Raw genomic sequence first — 12,396 nt, 5'->3', positions numbered from 1 at the left:
AAAGCCACCCACCCAGCTAGGATCCACAGAGAGAGAGGAGAGGAGATTAAAATGTAGATGTTGTCCGCTGGGATGTGTGTGTGTGTGTGTGTGTGTGTGTGTGTGTGTGTGTGTGTGTGTGTGTGTGTGTGTGTGTGTGTGTGTGTGTGTGTGTGTGTGTGTGTGAGATGGCTGGTACCCAGTAACAGCCGGAGGATAGATGGATGGATGGATGGATGAGGGGAGGTAAAAGAGAAGAATAAATCCAAAGCGATCCCGGGATCCAGTCTCTCTCTCCGGTTCCCCACCCCTCACATCACAGCCCGGACCAACCGTCTGCCTGTCTGTCTCACTGTCTGTCTGTCTGACTGTCTGTGCCCCCCTAGTTAGACCGATCTGTCCGCCTGCTGCGGTCCGATACTGCGATAGATCCCGCTAATGGATTAATTTTAATATATATTTATATATAAAAAGCAGCGTCTCTGCAACTCGTTATGCCGTCGCTACATTCCCGCACTGGAGCGGAGAGAGAGAGAGGGATGAGAGAGAGAGAGAGAGAGAGAGAGAGAGAGAGAGAGAGAGAGAGAGAGAGAGAGAGAGAGAGAGAGAGAGAGAGAGAGAGAGAGAGAGAGAGAGAGAGAGGATGCGAGGGGGCGGGGCTGAATGGGGAGGGGGGGCGCTGCTCTGAAAAACTGATGCGGCGGCTGTTCTTAGAGGCTGGCAGACTGTGGAGAGAGAGAGAGAGAGAATGGAGGAGGGGAGGGAAAGAGGGAGAGAGAGAAATGGAGGGAGGGAGAGAGAGAAGGGAAGGAGAGAGAGAGAGAAAGGGAGGGAGATAAGAGGGAGAGAAAAGGGAAGGAGGGAGGGAGGAGAGAGAGAGAAGGAGAGAGAGAAGGGAAAGGAGGGAGGGAGGGAGGGAGGGAGGGAGGGGAGAGAGACAGACAGAGGGAGGAAGACAGAAAAAGAGATAAGGGAGGGAGAGAGAAGCAGTGAGAGAGAGAAGGAAAGGAGACAGACAGACAGACAGACAGACCAGACAGAGAGAGAGAGAGAGAGAGAGAGAGAGAGAGAGAGAGAGAGAGAGAGAGGAGAGAGAGAGAGAGAGAGAGAGAGAGAGAGAGAGAGAGAGAGAGAGAGAGAGAGAAAGACAGAGAGACAGAGAGACAGGGGGGGGGTAATAGTGATCAGAATCTCTCTCTCCTCTCCTCTCCTATCGTCTGCAGCACTCTAGACTGACGGCGGGTGATCGGCCAATCTGTCCCCCCCTCCCCCTCCTCTTATTAGCCCCCCCCCCCCCCCCCCCCCCTCCCATCCACCCCGCCCCCGCCCCCGCCCTCCACTGACTCCCTGCCAGCCTGCCCGCCGCCAATGGCACCGTGAACAGTAACACGTGTGAAGTGCCTTCTTATCGCCCCGTTATACGCAGGGAAAAGAAAAGAGCAGATACGGAGGTAGACACACAGAGAGAGAGAGAGGGAGAGTGAATGAGGGGAGAGAGAGAGAGAGAGAAAGAGAGAGAGAGAGAGAGAGAGAAGAGAGAGAGAGAGAGAGCGAGAGAGAGAGAGAGAGAGAGAGAGAGAGAGAGAGACCAGTGTGGAGAAAGCTCTGCAGCAGCAGCAGTAGTGTAGACAAGGGAGGCGGCCCTGCCTCAGCCACACAGACACACCCCAGGGATAGATAGAGAGAGAAAGAGAGAGAGAGAGAGAGAGAGAGAGAGAGAGAGAGAGGAGAGAGAGAGAGAGAGAGAGAGAGAGAGAGAATGGAGGAAGTCAGCAAATGAGGAGAGGAGAGGAGAGGAGAGGAGGGTTTCTACCGTCTACATCAATGATTCTCAAAGTGCGGTTCGGGGGTATCCCCAGGGGTCCTAGAGGGAGTTCCACGGGTGTCCCCCCCCCCCCGCCCCCTAGCTTAAATTATTGATAGTTAAGAGAACCAAATGGATTCCCTGAGACATCTTGTAACTCTGAGAGTGCACTCTCTCAAGCGTTATGAACGAAGGGAGCCGTGACGTCATTGGTTTCCACAGACATGCCTTTGAAGCCGCTATTTTCCTATTCCACCATCTTGGAATTTCCAGGGTTTTCCGAAAAGCAAACCGGCAAAAACGGATGCTATTGGCTGGCAGGGGGGCGGCGAGGGCGGGGTCTTCGCTCAGTCAAACGCATTCTCACTCCCAAGACGGAAAAACGGGTGACGTCTTGGGACGGACGTCCCAAGACTGCAAACGTTTCTCTGGAAGGCGGGGCAAATAATATTTGGTACATGTTGACACAGGGGGGGGCACTTATATTGACCGTACCGCCTCTAGATATATTATAACTCTATGCCGGGACGGCAACGTTTGGTCACATTAGTCCCAAGAAGTCACGATATGCACTTTGGAGAATGAGGGTCAGGGTTGCCAGATCTGCTTATTATAATTTCCCTACAAGATTTTATTTGAAAATAGCTGATGTATATGTTAAAGTGCTCATGTGGCCCATGTCGCTTCTTTTGGGCTGGTTTTCCTAGACCTGGTTGCTTGTTTCTCTCACAGAATCGGGCAACACTGGTGAGGGTGTGTTGACTCGTGAAGTGGAAGCCCTAGAAGCATTCCCTACTTTATCATCAATTTTAGAATTAACAGGACCGTATTACAAAAATGCATTATCATGATGATTGAAAGAAGACTTTAAACTAGCAACAGAAAGCATTAAATATTTATCACAATGATTACTAAGGTAATAAAATCAAGTGCAAAAATCCGGTCAAATGTCCTAAGTAAGTCGGAGAGGCCTATTGTCGTCGGCATCAGCCATAGCGCAGGAGTCTATCCTCGTTTTGCAATATGTTAGATCCATGGGAATGGATTGATTGGAAATGGATTGATTGGCATGAAGCACTTTCTAGGCCATTAATGAGAACTGCGGCGCAGTGTTGATTTTGACAGCAAATTTTATATTCACTTTTAGTCATAGTCTTTTGAATAAAATTCATTTAGTTCTAGTCATATTTTAGTCATCTGAAATGTTTTAGTTTTTGTCTAGTTTTAGTCGACTAAATATCATAAGATTATAGTCGACTAAATCTACAGTTGATTTAGTCGACTATAATGTGTTTCGGCGGTGCCTTGATGGCGTCGTAATGGCTCATTTTACACTTTGTTGCATACTGAAAATAGCAGATCTACAAGCTCACAACGCGTCGCGCTGCGACGCGTTGTGAGCTTTTTAGATCGGCTATTTTCAGAGCGCAACACCCCAGCACAACCAAACATAAAATGACTTTTCCTTTAGTTCTACTGGATCTCTTCTCCTCTAGTCCCTCCTAACATTAGAGTCTAGTTTTTATTTGTTGACAAAATTGTCAATATATTTGGTCTTAGTTTTAGTCATCATAGCTTAGTTTTTATTTAGTTTTTATTTAGTTTTCATCAGTGAAAAAAAGGTAGTCGACGAACAATGTTGGTCATTTTAGTCGACGAAATCAACACTGCTGCAGCGTTTTGATCATTTCGGGCATTGGCTTCACATCCAGCGACGGAAACTTGCCGCCACAGACCAGACAGCGGGCTCATAATTTATGGGTGGGGTTAGGACCCTCCTTAAGTTGCTTCAACCTGATCCTCCTGGAGCCAGTCAATGAAACCCTCATTTACAGTGCCCACGGGACCCCCTGGGCATATAAGCTTTAGAGCAGTGGTTTCTCAAACTGTTTCGTTCCGAGGACCCCCAAATTGATATGAATTTGGCTCTGTTTGTTGTGCCCGGGGACCCCCAGAATAGAAGATTTGTGTTAAAAAGAAATGCTACATTTTTCAAAGTTTACCAAACATTTTTGATATTTTTTTCAAATATTTTCTAAAATAGCAGATGTACAAGCTTGCAGCACCGCACAAAGTGACACGCTGTGAGCTTGTAGATCTGCTGTTTTTGAATAGCTAACGTATAAATGGATGAAGTGGTTGAAATGATTGTGATGCTCCCCCCCCCCCTTTGAGAACCAATGCTTTAGACTCTAAAAGCAGATATAAAAAATATCTAAAGTTTAGAGGTTGAGGCTTAGGATTGCACAACTCGCTCACATTTGGATGAGAGTGAAAAAAACGAATTACTAATTATAGTTAATCGAACTAATCAATGTAATCGATTATTTAAAAAAATAATCAGTTAAAAAAAAATCAATATAAGATTTCCGTGCGACACCGTTGTACGGCAAAGTATAAAATAAGGCGTTAAAAGGATCGTTCACCCCAACGTATTTTTTTTCTCTATCGATTAGTCACCCCATGGAGACTGCTAATTGTAGTGGAGTAAAAGTGCAATATTTGCTTCTGAGATGTAGTGGAGTAGAAGCGAAAAGTACTGAAAATTGGAAATACTCCAGCAAAGTGAAAAATAACTTAACATTGTACTTAAGTACGGTACTTGAGTACATGTACTGGCCAAGAGAGGAGGGAGGGCTTGCGGTGATGACGACAGGATGAATATGAGTGCGTTGTGTCTTTTCTCTCCAGTCATCCACTTCCAAAAGGATTTGTGTTGTGTTTAGTAATCCCCTGTAGTGATCCTAAAAGCTCCCCTTCTATTAGTGCCAGTGGCTCAGGAGACACAGCAGCTGTTTGCTTTGTTTGTTGGGGGGGGGAGCGGAAGGGGTTGCCAGTTCGATTCCTGCATGGCTCCCCCCAGTGGGGTAAAGTAACTAAGTATATTTACTCAAGTACTGTACTTGAGTTCAGTTTTGAGGTATTTTTTTTACTTTACTGGAGTATTTCCAATTTTCAGTACTTTTACTTCTATTCCACTATCTCAGAGGCAAATATTGTACTTTTACTCCACTACAATTATTTGAAAACTTTAGGTACTAGTTACTTTGTAGATTTTGATTATTATTACAAAACATACAGTAACCACTTCAGCCCTATACTTTTCGGCCATTTGAAACTAGCCGCTTGTAGATCTGCTATTTTCAAATGATTTTCATAAATTTTGTGAAAAAAATTTGAAATGGGACAGTCTGCATTATGAGTACTTTTACTTTTGGTACTTTAAGTACATTTTGATACCAATACTTTTGTACTTTTTATTTTTAATTCCAGACTTTTACTTGTAACAGAGTATTTCTATATTGCAGTATTGGTACTTTTACTTAAGTAAATCATTTGAGTACTTTTTCCACCACTGTTCCTCCTGGGTGGGCTTAGTGTCCCTTTGAGCAAGGCACTGAACCCCTAACTGCTCCCGCCGGGGCGCTTCAAGAGCTGCTCCACTGCTCCGAAGAGTTATGGGTTGAATGCACTGGACGCATTCTGTGCAAATGTATTTGGACACACTAAGGCCTAAAATGGACACATTTGTGTTTTGTTTTGTTCTGTTACTTAGACTTGTTTTTATGATGACCACAATGGTAATATATATATATATGTCATCATTTTCCCCTCTATCAGCCACTATAATTATGCCGGGGTGCTTTCCTGCAGAAAGACATCCCTCTGGCTGTATTTTGTTTTTTCCCCCACTGTTTATTTTATTATTATTATATATTATTATATTATTATTTTATTTATTTTGACGCCTCTGTCTGTGTGTGTGTGTGGGGGGGGGACTTCGGGGGCTTGGCCGGAGCCCTTAATTGATCCCTTTGAACTTCGAAGGGGTTGTGCACTGAGTTGTTTACCTGTGATCCTACGTTACTGAGGCACTACACTGTCTCTCTGCATGTGATGTATGTGTTTACCTTGCTTACAGTAAGTCGCTCTGGATATGATGTGCTAAATGCCTACATTGTAATTGTAATGTATTCATCTATTGTTATTTATTAACCAGATGAAACCCTAGCGTCCCTCCTCTGGGCATGTCACAATAGGCGAACATTAGGGCCAATGGAGTCTCCTACTGGAGAGTCCGCCGGTCATCAAATTATTGGCTTAGGAATGCGACAAAAACAAAAACAAATCCATAAATTCAAAGGCTTCATGGGGTACGTGTGTAATTAATAGAAAATAAGTAATTTTTGGGGTGAACTACTCCTTTAAGGTGAAAATAGCAGATCTACAAGCTCACAACCTGCCACGTTGTAAGCTTGTAGATCGGCTATTTCGAGCGAAAATATTTGGCGTCGAGGGAAAAAGGGATTTACGAAAAAAAAAACACAAAAAGAAGAATATGGATATAAGTGGTTTCTGCCCGACAACAACGACATAGGATTTAAGTGGTTAAGATGGTGACCGGCTTCACAGATTTTTTTTTTTCTCAAGAGTCAAGACAGATGGAAACAACATTTCGTCAGACAGACAGACAGAGAGACAGACAGACAGACAGAGTATAATCTCTGCTGTCGGGCAGAAACACTCTGGGAGTGGGAGTACCCGATGACAACCAGGAACAGACTGGGTGACGAGTGGTGTAGTGGAGGGGGGACGCGGGGGAGCGGCGCTCCCTCACTTCTCTAACTGCTGAAAAATGTATATTTACATTTTCATGAATTTGTTTTTCATTTGTAATTTTCAGAGGTTCAGAGGTGCGCTCCCCCACTTCCAAAATTAGCACTACAACACTGGTGACGACCACGAAGAGCGTGGCGACATCTGGAGAGACGGCGACCCGGGATGGAGAGGGTTGGCAGCCCAAACCACAAACCTTTTTTTGCCAGGCTAACCCCAACCCCCCCAATTAGCACTGTCTCTTACCTCTCCCCAAGACACAGTGGGGGCAGTAGCATGCCACTTGGACACAGGCCGGGGTCTGATCAGCCTCGGCCGGGTCGCCAGGAAATGAAAAAACAAAACAAAAAGTGGAGTTAGGAGGTTTTGTTCATCATTGATAAGAACAGCTGAATGGACCTCCAAGCTCACAATGAGGTTGGAGGTCAAAAGGGGGTGGAGCCTGGAGTCAGCAAAACCAGCTAACTCCACCCCCCTTTGGTGGACTGGTTTAGCAGAAAGTTTGAGGATCCAATGGAGTTAGCTGGTTTTGTCAGAAGCGCCTTTTAAGACTTTTCATTGGTTCAACATTTTTTCAACGAACACACAGACATAAAGGGTGTTCAATAGCGCGCTCTGAGCTTGTAGATCTGCTATTTTTTGAATAGCCCAAATAAATGTGAAAGTGACACAGATGTGTTCCCGGTCTTAATGGGTTAAAGGTACTGTAGGGTGTATATTTTCTGGTTAAAACAAAAGTATCTTTGTTTGTTTAAAAGTTAAAGAACTATTATTATGATAGTAATCATTGCTATAGAGTGTTTGTTCAGTAACAGGGGTCTCCCCGACTCTCCAAGCTCTTTAATGAACAGAAAATACATTTTTCAGGTGGGTTGTCAATTTCATCTAGTCAGGAGAGAGGACCCATTTATCAGCCTCAATTTTATAGTGTTCCAGTTGCAATTTAGTCTATTTCTTCCAATTTCCCTTGTTAAATCTGCATCCAGAGTTCTCTATCCTGATTGGATAAAATTGGTATCCAGACCGGCAAATGCAGTTTACTAAAGAGCAGGAGAGACTGATTGAAGAATTAAAAAATACAAAAAAAAAACACTCAAACAGTACTATAAGAGCTACTGTATAACACTTGTTTCAACAAAAAGTGCTAAAAGGTTCAAATCCACCCTAAAAACCTGCCTCTTCTCCATTGCCTTCAGCTCAGTCTGAGGGCAATTAACCTATGGCCATTGAATATATTGAATGTATTTTTTTTTGTATTGCTTTCATGTTCTCCTATTTTTGTTGTTTTTGTTAGAGGTATTGCTTTGTGTTTCTTTTACTATGCTGTATTTTATTAGGTAGGGCGCACGCACGCACGCACGCACGCACGCACGCACGCACGCACGCACGCACGCACGCACGCACGCACGCACGCACGCACGCACGCACGCACGCACACACACACACACACACACACACACACACACACACACACACACACACACACACCCCGTCTCAGAAGAAACACAACAGTTACAGTATGCATACATACAATACAACATCACAAGAAAGATCATCAAGCTTTTTTATTTGTGTTTTTTTTGGCACTCATCTAGCTTATTTTTCACTCAGATATTTATCAGCTGGCTGGTTTTTGCAACACGTTACGGTTGATTGAAAACGACTTCTGTTTTCTGGCTATATTTGATCCCAAATACGAATCAACCTTTATGTTGTTAACATCTGTGTTACAAAATTAAACGTCTCGTTAGTTCGAGCAGTTTTATAGTTGCACGGAACTTACATTTTTTGCATGGAGCACTTTCCGTGACAAGTGCAACATAAGTCAGCAATCAGCATCTATGTGTAGACTTTACGTTGCCAGCAGTGGTGTAGAGTAACTAAGTTTACTCAAGTACTGTGCTTAAGTAACATTTTGAGGAACTTTTACTTTTACTCCACTACATCTCTGAGGAAACTATTGTACTTTTAGGCTACTCCACAACACTTATTTGAAAACTTTAGTTACTAGTTACTTTGCAGATCTACATTTTTACATTATAAAACATACATTAACCACTTTAGCCCTATTTTATACCTAGGCTATTTAAAAATAGCAGATCTACAAGCTCACAACGTGTGGCATCGCGACACGTTGTGGGCTTGTAGATCGGCTATTTTCAAACATTTTAGTACTTTTACTTTTGGTACTTTAAGTACCTTTTGATACCAATACTTTTGTACTTTTACTCAAGTACATTTGTAATTCCGGACTTTTACTTGTAACAGAGTACTTCTGCATTGCAGTATCGTTACTTTTACTTACTTTTGTTTAAGTAAAACATTTGAGTACTCTTCCACCACTGTCGATAGAATGGCGGCAATAAAAAAAGACACTAACTACACTATCATACATCCACTGCTTTGGAAACCAGTCCTGTCACCGCCTAGCCCCATTACGAACCTCTCACTCCGCTATGCAGCTCCGAGATGAGGTTCCACTGCGAGCTCCACCGGAATCGGTAGAACGGCCGCAAAGGGTCCGTGGATTACCTTTTTCGTCACATTGTATCCAAAAACTAATGGTAGTTTCCAAACTGTACAGATGTTTGAGGATGTTCCGGAACCCAAACTTTTTGGTCCGGCACGAAACAACCGCTTAAATGGCTTATTTAGTCAGCCTGTGGCCATGTTTCCCATTCAACCCGGAAAAAAACCTTACGTCAGGGGCCAGTACGTACTGCTCCCGTTTCGGCTACAATGGGAAAACAATGGCCACAGGCTGACTAAATAAGCCATTTAAGCGGTTGTTTCGTGCCTAACCAAAAAGTTTGGGTTCCGGAACATCCTGTGAATGTGATTCGGTACGGTCAAAATGCTGTGGAGAGCCAATTAGAGCTCTGGGTTTTAAAGGTTGAGGCCTGGGTTCCAGTATAGGGTTGCTTTATTGATTTTGTTGTGGTTCTGAAATACAAAATATTCAAAAATCAAGTACATACATTACATTCTCTTATCTTTTACAAACTAACTACTGAAAACATAAATCACCCACAGAAACATGAAATATAACATGGAAAATGACCAACTTACATTTTGCAATCGACGCAAATCAACTCAACAAAAACTACACGCCAAATGTGTGTACTTGTGCTGTGGTCCAGCTGCTCTACGTAAAGCACTTAGGTAGTCCTGGCCAGTCATTGACCAGACTAATTGGCCTTATTAATTGGCCCCACCTGGGGGGCCTTTTCAGCACTCCCCACTAATTGTTTTGGAATAATGTGGCTGACCCTTCATGCCAATATGATGATGGAGTGGGTAGAGGGACAGTGTAGTGGCTGCTTTGAGAAAGACCCTCTAGCTGTTTCATCTGCCTCTCTCCTCCAGAGGTAGGCCTACTCCAGTGTTGATTTTGAAAGCAAATTTTGATTTAGTTTTAGTCATAGTCTTTTGAATAAAATTCCATTTAGTTTTAGTCATATTTTAGTCATCTGACATGTTTTAGTTTTGGTCTAGTTTTATTCGACTAAATATCATAAGATTATAGTCGACCAAATCTATAGTTGATTTAGTCGACTAAACTGTATTTTGGCGGTGCCTTGATGGCGTCGTAATGGCTGATTTTACACTTGGTTGCATGCTGAAAATAGCCGATCTACAAGCTCACAACGCGTTGCAGCGCGACACGTTGTGAGCTTGTAGATCTGCTATTTTCAGAGTGCAACCAAATATAAAATGACTTGTCTTTTAGTTCTACTGGATCTCTTCTCCACTCGTCCCTCACTAACATTTTAGTCTAGGTTTTATTTGTTGACAAAATTGTCAATATAATATTTAGTCTTAGTTTTAGTCATCATAGCTTAGTTTTTATTTAGTTTTTATTTAGTCTTCGTCAGTGAAAAAAGGTAGTCGACGTCATAGTTTTAGTCGACAAAATCAACACTGGCCTATACTCCACATTCCTGTTTACCATGTATAGCAGTTACACGTTGTGTATTGAACTCGTTATCAGTTTCAACAAATTACATTCCACAGGTGTTTAACCCATTAAGACCTGAGGCCAATTCCAAAAAACTGTTTTCTGAAAAAGGCTTGTTGCTATTGTGGTGCTAAAATGTCACATTTTCATGTCAAGGACCCCCACAATTATATTTGGCCGCGGAACCCCCAACTCAAAATATTTAGTTCCAGGGACCAAAAGCAATTTTTTTTAACTAAATTTTTTTTTCTCAAAAATGGTAGATCTACAAGCTCAAAGGGCTGCACAAGTGACGCAATATGAGCTTGTATGTCCCCGGACTCCACTTTGAGAACCAATGTGCTATATATATATATATATATATATATATATATATATATATATATATATATATATATATATATATATATATATATATATATATGTCACAGGGTGAATGGAGATCCAGGGTGATTGAAGACAGAGCGCTCGTTTTTAGGCACGGGGCTTCGGGCGAGGCGGGGCTTTTCGAGACAGGGTTTATTAGCGAGGCTCGCGAGGAGGAGGAGTGTGAGCTTGTAGATTGCTGCTATTTTCAAAAGAAGGAGGACGCGGCGCTGCGAGGCGGGGGTTTATTATGAGAGGCTCGCGAGGAGGAGCTCCTCCTTCTCCTTCTCCTCCTCCTCCTCCTCCGAGGAGGAGAAGGAGAACGCGGCGCCAAGAGGCGGGGCTTTGATGCGACGCGGACCTGTCTTTTGTTGTTCCCCCCCACATAGCAACCAGGAAGCTACGCTAGGGGAGCGCTGAACACACGTTCACACGCACACGCTTGTCCATGACGGAGGCGCGCCGACTTAGTAGAGCTTGAGGCCGAGGAGGCGCGCCTCCAGGCGCGAGTGCCCGCGCTGACCGGCCGATGCTCTACTAGTCGACACAGCGCCGTTCGAGTTGCAAACCGATAGGGACAGAATAGTTCTTTTCATGGATCACTGTGTGTGTGTGTGTGTGTGTGTGTGTGTGTGTGTGTGTGTGTGTGTGTGTGTGTGTGTGTGTGTGTGTGTGTGTGTGTGTGTGTGTGTGTGTGTGTGTGTGTGTGTGTCAGGGAGAAACTAAAACAAAAGCCAGCAGAACACAATAAAAGTATCTTAACAGTCCATTGAAAGCATGAGCGCGTGTGCGTGCGCGCGCATGTGTGTGTGTGTGTGACTGTGTGTGTGTGTGTGTGTGTGTGACTGTGTGTGTGTGGGTGGTCGCGGCCATATATGCTTGTGCACAAGCCTGGCTTGTGGCTCCCTCTAGTGTTTCTTCTACAGAATTGCTGGGTGGGTAAAAACGAGCGAGCCTTCTTCAATCACCCTGTAACATATATATAAACTGGATCTCCCATAAAAGCACAACGGCTTGTTTCAAATGAGATCACCCCGCACTCAGATCATGATGACTATTAAGAAAACAGACAGATATACACTACTATGCAGAACATCATACAATCAGCTTACAGGTTACTGGTATGAAAAATAAGGAATATGTACATTAAACAGTTCGAGGAGGGGGTGGGGGGGGGGGTTAGGTTAAGACTTTGACAGGGGCCAGTTTGGAATTGCAGCCTCCTGAAGGTATTTTTTTTAGGGCAGTCTTGAAAGTGAGTAGGGTTTTACACTCCTTTACTCCTTTTGGTAGGGCATGCCGCATTTTTTGTTGCATAGCATGAGAACGAGTTCATTCCCTTGTTTTTGCCAAATCTGGGTTGGACATGATCAGTGGAGCTGCCTGTGGTGTTGTGATTGTGGACTTCATTTAAGTTGTTGAAGTATTTTGACAGGTACATGGGTATCCCAATGTTGTGGTAAATCTTGTAGACCAGGCCCATTGCAAGTTGCCGTACTCTGTCCTCAACCCTGAGCCATCCGACCCATAACTCTGAGAATGGACCAAGGGTCCATTTGGTTCGATTCGTACACTCAGAGTTACAGATCTTTAAGGGTCCATTTGGTTCCTATATGCCCCACTTTTAGAACCTCTGTACTAGCCCGGTTTCCACTTTCCCTTGTCAGCCCCT

Source organism: Gymnoscopelus braueri (assembly GCF_963280865.1).
Source record: "Gymnoscopelus braueri genome assembly, chromosome: 17".
NCBI lineage: Eukaryota > Metazoa > Chordata > Actinopteri > Myctophiformes > Myctophidae > Gymnoscopelus > Gymnoscopelus braueri.
This window is presented reverse-complemented; position numbering follows the sequence as displayed.